Genomic DNA, 15,007 nt, shown 5'->3' with positions numbered 1-15,007 from the left:
ATGGTTTATCTTGTGTTTAATTGAGTGGTTTCATCAAGGCTTCACCTACTTATTCATATGATTTGCATGATTTTATAATCCCTTCCTAGTTTTGTTTTATGGTTGAAAACTTGCTTCCCAGAGATCTTTAAATTGTATATTTTACTTCTTCTTTATACCATTCGATGCCGTGATCCGTGTGTTAAGTGTTTCAGGCTTTATAGGGCAGGAATGGCTTAGAGAATGGAGAGAAAGCCTGCAAAAATGGAAGAAACACAAAAAACCAAGGAGATAACCAGCGAGTACCGACGCACACGCATGGCTCACGCGAGCGCGCGAAATGAAGAAATTTGCAGCGACGCGTGCACGTGCCTGACGCGTACGCGTGGATTGGAGTCTGCACAAAAGACGCGCACGCGTGGACGACGCGTACGCGTGACAAGGAAATTCGCCAAATGACGTGCACGCGTGACTGACGCGTACGCGTGACCTGCGCAATCTGCAGAAATAACAGAAAATGCTGGGGGCAATTTTGGGCCGAGTTTTGACCCAGTTTTTGGCCTAGAAACACAGAATAAAGCCAGAGAACATGTAGAGACTCAAGAGACATACACACATTCTCATTAGGATAGTTTTTAGGATTTTAGATCTGAATCTAGAGAGAGAATTACTCCTCCTCTAGGTTTTCTTTACATTCATAGTTTCATAGTTTATTGCTTTTGCTTTGGATATTGAAGAGTCATCGCCTCCGTTGAAGATACTATTCTAGTTTGTTTTCTTACTTCCTATTTATTTATTCCATATTCTTAATTCTTGTTTAGAGTGGTAATTGGATTATTTTCATGGATTGTTAATGCAAAGAAATTACTTTTATTTTTAATTAATTTTGAATCTCTATTTTATTTAAATTATTATGTCTCTTTTCTATTCCAAACTCCCAATAACGAAGATGATATCCATATCAAATTGTCAACAGAGTAGATTCCCTACTTGACATGGGGTTGATTAAGAGGAGACACTTGAGTTGGAATGCTCAAGTGGTTAGTTAAATTGGAAGTTGTTGGCTAATTCTGTATTTACTAATGCTAGACCTTCTTAAGGGAGAGGACTAGGATTTACGAATAAGAGTTAGCTCAATCACTTGACTTTCCTTTATTTAGTAAGGGTTAACTAAGTGAAAATAACAACCTCTTTATACTACACTTGAGAGAATTCCAACAAGGATAGAACTTCTAATTAATCATTCCCCCAGTCAATGCTTTTTATTTTGAATAATATAAATTCCTTTTAATTTTCATTGCACTTAATTATAATTATTTATTTTCTGTCATTCAACTCTCAAACTTCTCAGAAAACTCCTGATTAATAACTTAGCACCCTTTCTAGCAACTCGTTGGGAGACGACCTGGGACTCATACTCCCAGTATTTTTATTCTAAATTTTTGTGACAACCTTTCTAAATTGATGAGGTGGATTTTTGCTGGCTAAGAGCTATACTCGCAACGCTGTTCTATTATATTATAATCTCTTAATTGGTCTAACTTCTGCCACGCAATCAAGGTGCATGCTACTGAGGAATTAAAGGAAGAGAAGGCTCAAGAAGAAGCTGGAAAAGCACTATTGGACGCCCCATTGGTGGTGAAGGAGCTTGAAGTACCACACTCTCAGAAGTTTCTAGAGGAGACCAAAGATGAGCAATTTACTCAGTTCTTAGAAATCTTTAAAAAGTTGCACATCAATATTCCTTTTGTTGATGTGTTGAAGAAGATGTCTCCCTATATGGCCTGTTTGAAAAGCACATTCTCTGAGAAGAAGACCTTGAAGGGAGATGAAACTGCGGTGTTGACCAAGAGTGCAGTGCACTGGTCCAGAAGAGGCTACCCAAGAAGATGCCAGATCCCGAAAGTTTCCTGATTCCTTGTACTATTGGGACTATCACATTTGAGAAAGCACTGTGCGATCTTAGTTCAAGCATAAATCTAATGCCTCTGTCTGTGATGAAGAAGCTGGCGATCCATGAGGTGCAGCCCACAAGAATTGCACTGGAGATGGCTGACAAGTCTCGGAAGCAGGCATATAGATTGGTGGAGAATATCCTAGTAAAGATTGAAGACCTTTACCTCCCTGCAGACTTTGTGATACTTGATACGGGAGAGGATACAGATGACTCCATCATCCTAAGAAGGCCATTCCTAGCAATTGGAAGAGCCATGATCGATGTTAAGAGACGAGATTTATGCCTAAGGATGCATGAGGACTATTTGTTGTTCAAGATTTTTAAACCTCTACCACTCTCTGACAAAGGAGGTACTTGGATGCAAAGCTCGAAGCTTCAGCCTTCTCACTTGGGGAAAAGTCATATAGTCCCCCCTGGCATTAAACCTAAGTTTGATGTTGGGTATTCACCACTCACCCAAGATGGAGGAGGCCCCAAGAAGAAAGTACCTAAGGGATGGAGGAACAAGAAGATTCCTACTGAGGACTTCTCACGTAGCATGAAGGTGGTGTTCACTAGAAGCCCAGTCATACCACACACTGTAAACAGAATCCTATCTCTGGAGTATGTTGAGCTGATTCATGAGAGCACAGAAAAGAAATTCACTATGAGGGTGAAGATCTGAGCCCCTATAACCCTCCTCCTTAGAGGAGCTGTCCGTCAAGCTAATGACGGTAAAGAAGTGCTTGCTGATTCATATCATTTTAGTTTTCATTGATTTTCATAGTCTTCCTATTTCTTCTAATGTTTGTGATCATGTATAGCGCACAAAACAGGTTCAGGAAGACTTAGACAGAAAAATAGAATACTCTGAAGGAAACCAGCTGTAGGTGCTAAACGCCAGGGAGGGCGTTTAGCACCAGGGGAGAGAGCTTTGCCTTGGACGTTTAACACCCAAAAGGGGGCATTCCAATATAATTTTTGGCTCCCCCTGGGGCATTTTGGCATTAAACTTCGAAACAAAAAAGAGGTGTGTCCCCTTCTGGCGTTAAATGCTAGAACTAGTGTTTAACGCCCAGAGGGAGTTTTGAGAATGAAGGAAGGCTTTGTACCATTGGATAAACCCCAACTGCCACCTACCTCACCATTCAATCTTATTCATTCTCTCTCCTACTTTCCCACTTTTTCATCCACATTCATTCATCCCATCAACCATCACTTCCCTTGATTGTCTCAACTCACCTCCCTCTTCAACGAATGCACTGTCATTTATCCCATCCATCTCTCCTCCCAACAACCCGAATTCAAATTTAACTCCCCCCCCCCCCGCCACCCACACCCCATAACCAAAACCCAACCCCTCATCATCGATTCCACACTAACTAACCGGCAAGTGAACCGGATCACATCAAGTAATAATAACTCACAGGAGTGAGGTCGATCCCACAGGGATTGAGGGATCAAGCAACTTTAGTATGGTGATGAATTTAGTTAAGGTGATATTGGGTGATTTGAGTGGAAATTGATTGACAAAATATAAATTGCTAGGAAACTTAAAGTACAGAATGTAAATTAGCAAAAATTTAAATGGTAAGGAAGGTAAATTGCTGAAACTTAAAGTGCAAGAAGCTAAAATAGTTGAAACTTAAATTGCAAGAAATGTAAATAACTGAATCATGGAGTGCAAGAAATTAGAATTGAAGAATCTAAATTGCGAGGAAACTTAAATTGCATGAATTATAAAGGGAACTGGGTGCAGAGAATCTAAACAATATTGAACAATTGGAATTAAAAATGAAATCAGAGGATCTAGAGTGAAGAAAATCAAAGGGAATGATTCATTAGGGATTGGAGATATCATAATCCTTCATGAATCAAATGAGTCTCAACTCCTTTCTCAATCATATGAGTAGATCTATGGCGGATTGAAATTGATTGGATTACCAAGATCTATGGCGGATTGAAATTGATTGGATCCCAATTCCTTGGTAATCCAATCTCTCTAATCACAATCAATCTTGCCAATTCCTTGATCTAATTGTCATGAAAAGAGTTAGAGCACGTTCTCTCATCCATAAGCCACACAAATTCTCAAAACCTCAATTCCTCCCGAATGGTGTTGGTTAGGAGAATTATGAAGGATAGAGCTTCAATTCTAATGCAGGTGATTCCCCTTCCGAGGCTCACACCCACATTCAATGGAATCAAAACCCCTTCCGGAGTGAATAATTCACAATTTAAGCAGAAGATACCCAATAGCTACACAAATGAATTGAGAAGAAGATGAATTTCATTGATTCATTGGAATTACAATAGAGCTCATTCCCCTAATGAATTTGGGATTTAGTTCATCATTGCTCAAGTAAAACCAGAAATTAAAAAGTTACAGAGAGAAGTGCAGAAGAAAAATACCAAAGGGAAAATGCAGCAAAATCAAATCTGCTAACTAACTCCAGAGCTTGAAATTCCCTACTGACTAACTCCCCCTTCTAAATCAAATTTCCTTCTATTTATACACTTTCCAAATTGATCTTCAAGTCCTTGGATTGGGCCTTCTTGAAATGAACAAGAATGGGTCTTAGTGATGTTGAAGAGGGGCAATTGATAATTCACGTTTTTGGTTTGCAAGGGTGTTGAATTTTATCAACACTAGTGTCCACATTGGCCTCAACGTTTGCAAGGAAACATTGAGTCAAACGTCGGCTTGGAGAGAGGATTTCCAAAGGAATAAGCGTTGGTGCCAACGTTTGACTCCACGTTGGTGCACCAACGTTTTTCCACCCACGCGTGCACGTCGCCAACGCGTACGCGTCAAAACAGCATTTTGCGCGTGTGCGTCGCTCACGCGTAGGCGTGTCTAGCCAAAATCTGCATCCACGCGTATGCGTGGTCCATGCGTATGCGCCGATTGCACTTTTCCAAATCAAATTTTAGGTCGCGGACGTTGGAGGCAAAGTTTGAGGTAACGTTGGACCTCCAACGTTCGTTCCCTCACGCGCATGCGTGACCCACGCGTACACGTCGATGGTGAATGTTGCCATTCTATGCGTGCACGCAGCTCATGCGTATGCGTGCTTTACATATCCACATGTATGCGTCGCCCAAAATTTTTCTGGCTCCAGCTTTTGAAAACCATCGAAGACATTGGAGGTAACATTGGCTCACCAACGTTCCCTCCAACGCTAGCACCAGCAATCTTGCAGAATTTTCCAAGTCCACGTTTGAGGCAACGTTGGTGGATCAACGTTAGCCACCAACGTTGCATATCCCTTCTCTTCCGACACTACATTGCTTTGCTTCTTCTTCTTTCTTGCTTCTTTCGTGCTTTTTTTTTCACCTAAAATCAATCAAACACTTGCATCAAAATTGGCTATAATCACAAGGTGTTTGCATCATTCAATACATCAAGCAAAATTAGCATAAAACCTTATGAGAAAGCACATAAACAACCATGTTTAATTGTCTTAGGAAATGCATGAAACTCCAATCCAATTACTTACTTATTGCTCAAGAAAGTGCATAAAACCTAATGAAACTAATGAAAAATGCTTGTGAAACTAGCATAAGATGACTTGTCATCACAACACCAAACTTAAATCTTGCTTGTCCCCAAGCAAGCACTAAAACATGAGAGAAAGGAATGAAGACAGATAAGCATATATGTCCTTATTAGCAGGTGATTGAATTTGGTTCATGGGGTTTTATGCAAACAGAATGCAGCTCAATTATTATCAACTTCCAAATGTGAAAAGTCCTTTTGAGTGTTAACTAGAGTTGCTGCTATAAGACCTTATTCTTTATTGATCCTTGTAAGATTTTCTTTCTTTCCTTTGCTTTAGAAATTTATTCTTTCAATTCTAGCTCAGTGTCAAGTGTTGCAGCAGTTTTTTAGCTCAATTTTTAATCAACACCTCTTCATTACAGACACTTGGCTCACAATTCTTCTTAAGAACATTGATGCCCAGTACCTCTTTGGGTTACTAAATATCTTGTAACTAGGTTGCTCTTTATAGTGGACTTTTGGTCGATAATCCCGGGTTAGTTAATCCAAGTTACCAAGTGTTGAAACACTCCTTAGAACCTAATCATCCAAGCAGATCCTAGTACAAAGACACCACAGACATGTGTCTTAAGGTCCAAGCTATTGGTGTCTAGCTTTTATTCTTTGTCTCGTTCATTTGTTTGTTGCCAATTCTTGGCTTTTCTTTCTTTCCTTCTTACTTTTTCTTCTCTTCTAAGGATCATTATTAATTAAAGGTTCATAACAGTAACTAAGTTTATACTTGAAAGAGACATTCTACCTTGCAGCTTTTATTATTGAGCTTACCAACTAATCAAGCAATTACCACCACTGGTCCTTATTCTAATGTCTACCACATTGAACAATTACTTTCTGTTTCAATCATTTTCTCTTATTGAATCAAAAGAAAAGGGACAAGACACATCATTCAAGTAGATGAAAATCAAACAAACACTTATACTAGAACATTTGTTTAGAAAATTAAGAAAAACGAAAGACAAAATGCAGACAAGGGTAAACTAATCAGAAAGAGGGGCTACAATTAGACTTCCAAATAAAGCACTTCAAGGCATAAACAGTTGAGTAACAATACAACCTTTTGGTATCTTCTTGCTTAGTCCTTCATCATCCTCCTTGGCTTTTGTGTTTTTCTTGCTGATGATGTACAATCCTTCCAAAAAGTTGAATGATTTTCTGCAATGATAGTGGAAGTTGCTTGCTCCCCAAACACTTGAAAAATGGTTAACATGCACGAATGTTTGTAGGCTTTTGAACTTACTTTGGTGTGTGAACACTAAACTTAGTTCTTTGCCAATGTCTCTTATGCAAATTAATCACATACATGAAACCTTGTGCTTTTATTAAAGAAAGCAAACTATAAACTAGAAAGCATACAATGGTTAAGTAGTTTCCCTGATTGTTTGGAGCCAGTGACCATTCTTGCAGAGGGCTGAAATATGTTCTAAATGAAATTCTTGGTGGAACACCAAACTTAGCATCCAACATTCACCCTTGAATTAATTTAGTGTGCAACACCAAACTTAGCTCCTTGTAATACAGATAAACATACTTAACTCTTTTATTGAAATAGCTAGGAAAAAAAACTCCCTCCGGTTGGGTTGCCTCCCAACAAGCGCTTGTTTATCGTCATTAGCTTGACGTCCTTAAATTGCTAGGAAATTTAAGTGCAGAATGTAAATTAGCAGAAACTTAAATGGTAAGGAAGGTAAATTTCTGAAACTTAAAGTGCAAGAAGCTAAAATAGCTAAAACTTAAATTGTAAGAAATGTAAATAACTGAATCTTAGAGTGCACGAAATTAGAATTGCAGAATCTAAATTACAAGGAAACTTAAATTGAATGAATTATAAAGGGAATTGGGTGCAGGAAATCTAAACAGTGTTGAACAATTGGAATTAAAAATGAAAACAGAGGATCTAGAGTGAAGAAAATCAAAGGGAATGATTCATCAGGGATTGGAGATATCATAATCCTTCATGAATCAAACGAGTCTCAAATCCTTTCTCAATCATATGAGTAGATCTATGGCGGATTGAAATTGATTGGATCCCAATTTCTTGGTAATCCAATCTCCTAATCATAATCAATCTTGCCAATTTGTTGATCTAATTGTCATGAGAAGAGTTAGAGCACGTTCTCTCATCCATAAGCCACACAAATTCTCAAAACCTCAATTCCTTCCGAATGGTGTTGGTTAGGAGAATTGTGAAGGATAGAGCTTCAATTCTAATGCAGGTGATTCCCCTTCCGAGGCTCACACCCACATTCAATGGAATTAAAACCCCTTCCGGAGTGAATAATTCACAATTTAAGCAGAAGATACCCAATAGCTACACAAATGAATTGAGAAGAAGATGAATTTCATTGATTCATTGGAATTACAATAGAGCTCCTCCCCTAATAAATTTGGAGTTTAGTTCATCATTGCTCAAGTAAAACTAGAAATTAGAAAGTTACAGAGAGAAGTGCAGAAGAAAAATACCAAAGGGAAAATGCAAAAAAATCAAATCTGCTAACTAACTCCAGAGCTTGAAATTCCCTACTGACTAACTCCCCCTTCTAAATCAAATTTCCTTCTATTTATACATTAGTCTGGGGGTGATAAGGTGTAGCCACCTTATAAATTACCCCATATTTGTGGAGCAATTTTTCCATTTGTCTGTTTTAAATTACCTTTAGGCACCCCATATCTGGTGAAGATGTGTCTCTTAAGAAACTGAAGGACAATTAGTGCATCACAGGTGGTTGTGACTATAGCCTCCACCCATTTGGAGACATACTCTACTGCTACCAGAATGTATTTGAAGGAATAGGATGGAGGAAAAGGCACCATGAAATCCATACCCAAGAGATCAAATAGTTCCATTTCCAAAATGAAGTTTTGAGGCATTTCGTTCCTCTTTGCTAGCCCTCCAGCTCTTTGACATTCATTGTATTGGTGCACAAATTCTTTGGCATCTTTGAATATAGTTGGCCAATAAAATCCACTTTGAAGCACTTTAGCAGCTATTCTTTCTAGCCCAAAGTGTCCACCATAAGCTGAACTATGACAATGCCACAGTATGCCTCTCATTTCATTTTCAGGAACACACCTTCTAATCATTCCATCTAGACACCTCCTAAACAAGAATGGCTCGTCCCACAATAATTTCTTGGCTTCATTAAGTAGCTTCTTCACTTGTTGCCTTGTGAACTCTTGAGGAATCTTTCTTCCCACCTTGTAGTTTGCAATATCAGCAAACCAAGGTGCTTGCTGGACTTGGAGAAGATGTTCATCTGGGAACTTTTCATTCACTGGTTGTGGTGTATCTTGGTTGGCCTCTTGTGGTAATCTTGACAAATGGTCTACCACTTAGTTCTCGCATCCTTTTCTGTCCTTCACTTTATTGTCAAATTCTTGTAGCAGCAACACCCACCTAATAAGCCTTGGCTTGGAATCCTGTTTAGACATGAGATACTTGAGAGCAGCATGATCAGTATATACTACAACTTTTGAACCAATCAAGTATTGTCTAAATTTGTCAAATACATACACAATAGCCAAAAGCTCTTTCTCTGTGGTGGTATAATTCTTTTGTGCCTCATTTAACACCTTGCTTGCATAATATATGACATGGTGCAGCTTGTCTCTCTTTTGCCCTAATACAGCACCAATTGCAACATCACTTGCATCACACATAAGTTTAATAGGAATTCCCCATTCTAGAGGTGTGCTGATTGGTGCTGTAGTGAGTTTTTTTTTTTCAAGGTTTCAAAGGCATGCTTGCAATTATCATCAAAGAAAAAAGGATTGTCAACCACTATCAAATTGCTCAGTGGTTTGGCTATTTTTGAAAAATCCTTGATGAATCTTGTATAAAACCCAGCATGCCCAAGAAAACTTCTCACTGCTTTTACATTGACAGGCACAGGAAGCTTTTCAATGATCTCTATCTTAGGTCTGTCAACTTCTATACCCTTGCTTGAAACCATGTGCCCAAGAACAATACCCTCTGGTACCATGAAATGGCATTTTTCCCAATTCAAAACTAAATTTGTTTCTTGGCATCTTTTCAAGACAAGGGTTAGATGTTGCAGACAAATGGCAAAAGAGTTACCAAAGACAGAAAAATCATCCATAAAGACCTCTAAAAATTTTTCTACCATGTCAGAGAATATGGAGAGCATACACCTTTGGAAGGTTGCTGGAGCATTACAGAGGCCAAATGGCATCCTCCTGTAGGCAAAGACTCTAAATGGACAGGTGAACGAGGTTTTCTCTTGATCCTTGGGGTCCACCACTATTTGATTGTAACCAGAATACCCATCCAAGAAGTAGTAATAAGCATGGCCAGCCAATCTTTCTAGCATCTGATCAATGAAAGGGAGAAGAAAGTGATCTTCTTTTGTTGCTTCATTCAATCTTCTATAATCAATGCACATCCTCCACCTAGTCACTATCCTTGTAGGGATTAACTCATTCTTCTCATTAAAGATGACAGTCATTCCTCCCTTCTTTGGCACAACTTGGACTGGACTCACCCAAGGGCTATCAGAGATTGGGTATATGATTCTAGCATTCCACAGCTTCATCACATCCTTTTGAACCACTTCCTTCATGGTTGGGTTGAGCCTTCTTTGAGGTTGCACCACAGGTCTTGAGTCCTCTTCCAGCAAGATTTTATGCATGCAGATGGCAAGGCTTATACCCTTGATGTCATCAATTGTCCATCCCAAAGCTATCTTGTGAGCTTTCAACACTTCAATTAGCTTTGTTTCATCTTCCATGTTCAAGGAGGAATTGATGATTACTGGCAGGGTCTCCTCTTCTCCAAAAAATGCATACTTGAGATGAGAAGGGAGGGTCTTCAATTCTTGTTTTGGCACCTCCTCTGTCTTGCCTTCAAAAGAGACTTTAGCTACTCCTTCTTCTATGTTGTCTTGTTCTACTTCTATTTCCTCTTCTTGTTCTTCCTGATCGTTGGCTTCAAGTAGCTCCTCCTCCAATTCTTCTATCATTTCCACCCTCATATGCTTTTCCTTCTCAGAGGGATATTGCATGGCTTTAAAGACATTGATGATCATTTTTTTATCATGTACCCTGAGGGTCATTTCACCTTTCTCTACATCAATGATAGCTCTTGTTGTGGCTAAGAAAGGTCACCCCAAGATAATTTAGTTGTGTCCCTCTTCTTCCATGTCTAAAATGACAAAATCAGCAGGGAAAATAAATTCTCCAATCTTCACTAATAAGTTTTCTACAACTCTATTAGGTATCTTGAGTGATCTATCATCCATTTGAAGTGACATTCTGATCGGTTTGACTTTATCTATTACAAGCTTTTTCATTAGTGAAAGATGCATCAAATTGATGCTAGCACCTAAGTCACAGAGAGCTTTTTCCAATGTCATATTGCCTATGGTGCATGATATGATGAAACTCCCAGGATCTTTGAGTTTTGGTGGGAGACCCTTTTAAATCATTTCACTGCATTCTTGTGTCAAGATCACGTTCTCCTTTTTGTTCCAGCTTCTCTTCTTATTGATGAGTTCCTTGAGGAACTTAGCATACAAGGGCATTTGCTCTAGAGCTTCAGCAAGGGGTAGATTAATTTTCAGCTTCTTAAAAACCTCTAGAAACTTGGAAAATTGTTGATCCTTAAGTTCTCTTTGCAACCTTTGAGGGTATGGAAGAGGGGGATTGTAAGGTTTCACCTCCTTCTTCTGTTCTTGTGGATGCTCTTCCTTGACTTGCTTTCCCTTCCTTGGAGATTGTGGCTCTTCCTCCTTCTTCTTGAGCCTCTTCTGGTCCTTCTCTTCAGTTGCCATTTCTTTCTTACTGCCAACCTTGTCATCCTTCAATGTCCTTTAACTTCTGAGTTGAATAGCTTTGCATTCTTCTTTGGGATTTGAAATGGTATCACTTGAAAAAGTGTTGGTTGGTCTTTCTGGCTGTTTCGACAATTGTCCAATTTGTCTTTCTAGATTTCTCAGTGAAGCTTCATGATTCTTATTAGCCAGCTCTTGATGCTTCATTATTTTCTCCATCATCATCTCCAAATTGAAGATTCTTTGGCTGAGTGTGGGATGAAGATGGTGGATGAAAGTTATTTTGGTTAGTTGATGAGTTATTGGGTGGATAGAAGTTAGATGTGGGGTAGTTGTTTTCTGGTTTTCTATAGGGATTTTGGTTAGTTTGCTGATGGTTCCAGTGGTTTGTGCTGTGGGGGTTGCTTGGGTTTGAATTTCTTTGCCATGAGTTTTGGTTGTCTCCCCACCTTAGATTGGGGTGGTTTTTCCAAGAGGGGTTGTAAGTGTCTCCATAAAACTCATTCTATCCAGCACCTTGGTTGTGCATATAGTGAACTTGTTCTGTCTGCTGTTCTTCATAGCTTTCTTCTTGTTGTCTCCACTCAACTGCTGGTTGGGTTCTAGTGCTCGCTGCAGCTAGTTGAAGACCATCTATCCTCTTAGCCATTATCTCCATTTGCTACTAGATTTGTTGGTGCATCATTTTGTTTTGTGCCAAGATAGTATCCACACCTTCCAGCTCTAACACACCTTTCTTTTGAACTGGTTGGCGTTGCCTTTGATGAGCATAAAAGTATTGGTTGTTGGTCACAATGTCTATGAGATTTTGGGCTTCTTTAGCTGTCTTCATGAGTTGTACTGAGCCTCTTGCAGAATAATCCAGGGCCTCTTGAGCTTTCAGAGTCAAACCCTCATAGAAATTTTGAAGTCTATCCCATTCACTAAACATCTCAGGTGGACACTTCCTGATCAAGGCCTTGTATCTATCCCAAGCCTCATAAAGTGATTATCTATCCATTTGAGTGAATGTTTGCACTTCTGTCTTCAATCTAATGATCCTTTGAGGTGGGTAGAATTTGGCTAGGAATTTGCTCACTAAATCTACCCAATTGTTGATGCTTTCTTTAGGGAATGTCTCTAGCCATTGAGACGACTTATCCCTCAAAGAGAATGAAAACAAGAGCAGCTTATAAATAACTGGATGCACACTATTTGTCTTGACAGTTTCACAAATCCAGAGGAATATAGATAAGTGTTGATTCGGATCTTCGAGTGGACCTCCTTGACGAAACGGGTTTCTTTCTAGTAAAGAAATTCACAAATAAGTTCTCGTTGTAAGTATAGTTTCTAAAGCAACAAAGAATCCTTTCGTACAAAAGTTTGGTTGTCACAAGTTACAAAACCAAAAAAAGTTATAACCAAAGTATTTAAATCTCAGGTCGTAACTCAAGGAATTGCAGGGAGGTGTATTTATTATTGGTTATGGAAAAGTGTATTTTTGGGGTTTTTGAATAAGGAATAAGAAAAGTGAATTGCAAGAAAGTAAATTAATAATTAAGAAAAAATCTTAGCAAGATATGAAAACTGGAAATCCCATCCTAGTTATCCTTATCAATTGTGATGAGAATTGTTCATTACTCCCACTTAGTTAACCCTTACTAAATAAAGGAAAGTCAAGTGGACTAATTAATTTGATTCCTCAAGTCCTAGTCAACTCCTAAGGAAAGACTAGCTTTAGAGGGATCCAAACCAACCAGCAAATTCCAATTATCAATCAACAATGGAATTTGATAACTCAAGTGTCACCAATTACTCAACTCAAGCCAAGAATGTAAAAAGCTAAATTAAAATCATAAATCTGAAATACCTCAAATTGCATTAAATAGAAATTCAAATGTAACATGAAGAGTTCATAAGCCAATTTGGCAACATAAGTAAATAGAGTAAATAAAAGTAGAAGAGAAACTAAATTAAAGGAACATTGAACCTAGAATGGAGAAGAAATAAACCTAAAACTAAGAGAAATCCTAAATCCTAAAACCTAAGAGAGAGGAGAGAGCCTCTCTCTCTCTCTAAAAACTACATCTAAAACATAAAATTATAAATATGAATGTTGTATCAATGAATGGATGGATTCTCCCACTTTATAACCTCTAATCTGTGTTTTCTAGGCCAAAAACTGGGTCAAAAATAGCCCAGAAATCGCCCCCAGCATTTTCTGAAATGTCCAGCACGCGGTAAAGTCACGCGTACGCGTCGTCCACGTGTACGCATGGATTGAATTTTTTCTAGGTCATGCGTGCGCGTGATCCACGCGTGCGCGTCGCCTATCTTCGAGGCAGCTATGGCAAATTATATATCGTTGCGAAGCCCTAGATGTTAGCTTTCCAACGCAACTGAAACGTCATTTGGACCTCTGTAGCTCAATGTATCGTCGATTTATTACCAAGAGGTCAGGCTGGACAGCTTTAGCAGTTCCTTCAGTTTCTTGTATTCCTTCCACTTTTGCATGCTTCCTTTCCATCCTCTAAGCCATTCCTACCCTATAAACCCTGAAATCACTTAACACACATATCAAGGCATTGAATGGTAATAAGAGGGGAATTAAACATAGCAAAATTAAGGCCAAAGAAACATGTTTTTAATCATAGCACAAGATTAGGAAGGAAAATGTAAAACCATGCAATTAGTATGAATAAGTGTGCGAATAGTGGATAAAATCCACTCAATTAAGCACAAGATGTACCACAAATTAGTGGTGCATCAAATCTCCTCACACTTAAACATTAGCATGTCCTCATGCTAAGCTCAGGAGAAGCTATAAAGGAGTGAAGGGGAATGGTAAAACTTATGAAATGCAACCTATCTATATGAATGCAACTAAATGCAAAAATACTTCTACCTACTTGGTTAAAAGTAAACAAATCTTTTAAGAACAACTATGAACTAGATTTCACTAATTCAAATCACAAAATAAAGTACAAGTAAACTTGCAGAAGAAAATAGCTCATGAAAGCCGGGAACAAAGAATCGAGCATCGAACCCTCACTGGAAGTGTATACACTCTAATCACTCAAGTGTTTAAGGTTCGACTCTCTCAATTCTCTACTAACCTTGCTTTCTAAGGCTTGCTTTTCTTCTACCAATCAACAAAGAATTAATGCATAGATACACATATCAAGAGGTCTTTTAAGGGTTGTAATGGGGTTAGGGTCAAGGTAGGATTGTATTTGGCCAAGTGGACTAAAATCTGAATCCTTAATTAACTTAAACTTTTCCCACCTAACTTAAGACAATCCATGTAATCAAAGTACAAAACCTAACTATCCATTAACCATGTTTTCTACATATTCATGCATCCTGATTCGAGTACAGTACATATGCATTGCTATCACCATTTACTTTGGGGCATTTTGTCCCCTTTTATTATTTGCTCTTTTTCTCCTTTTTTTGTTTATATATATGCCTATATTTTTTTTCTTTTTTTTTTCTTTTGTTTTTCTCAATACATATGATTAAATTATTGAATGCATGAACATGTCCTAAACATTTCTTTCACATTTTCATAAAGAAGTTTAACATACTTAATTTCCAAAACCAAACGTTTCCAAACCCACTTTCCCCACACTTAATTCATGAGTACTCTCACTAGTCTAAGCTAACCAAAGATTCAAATTAAGGACATTATTATTTTCTGCTTAGAATTAGTGATGAGCTAAAGTAAAGAACAAAGGGGTATAATAGGCTCAACATTGGTTTGCA

Source organism: Arachis ipaensis, chromosome B9 (genome assembly GCF_059453495.1).
Source record: "Arachis ipaensis isolate K30076 ecotype BB chromosome B9, ASM5945349v1, whole genome shotgun sequence".
Taxonomy (NCBI): Eukaryota; Viridiplantae; Streptophyta; class Magnoliopsida; order Fabales; family Fabaceae; genus Arachis; species Arachis ipaensis.
This window is presented reverse-complemented; position numbering follows the sequence as displayed.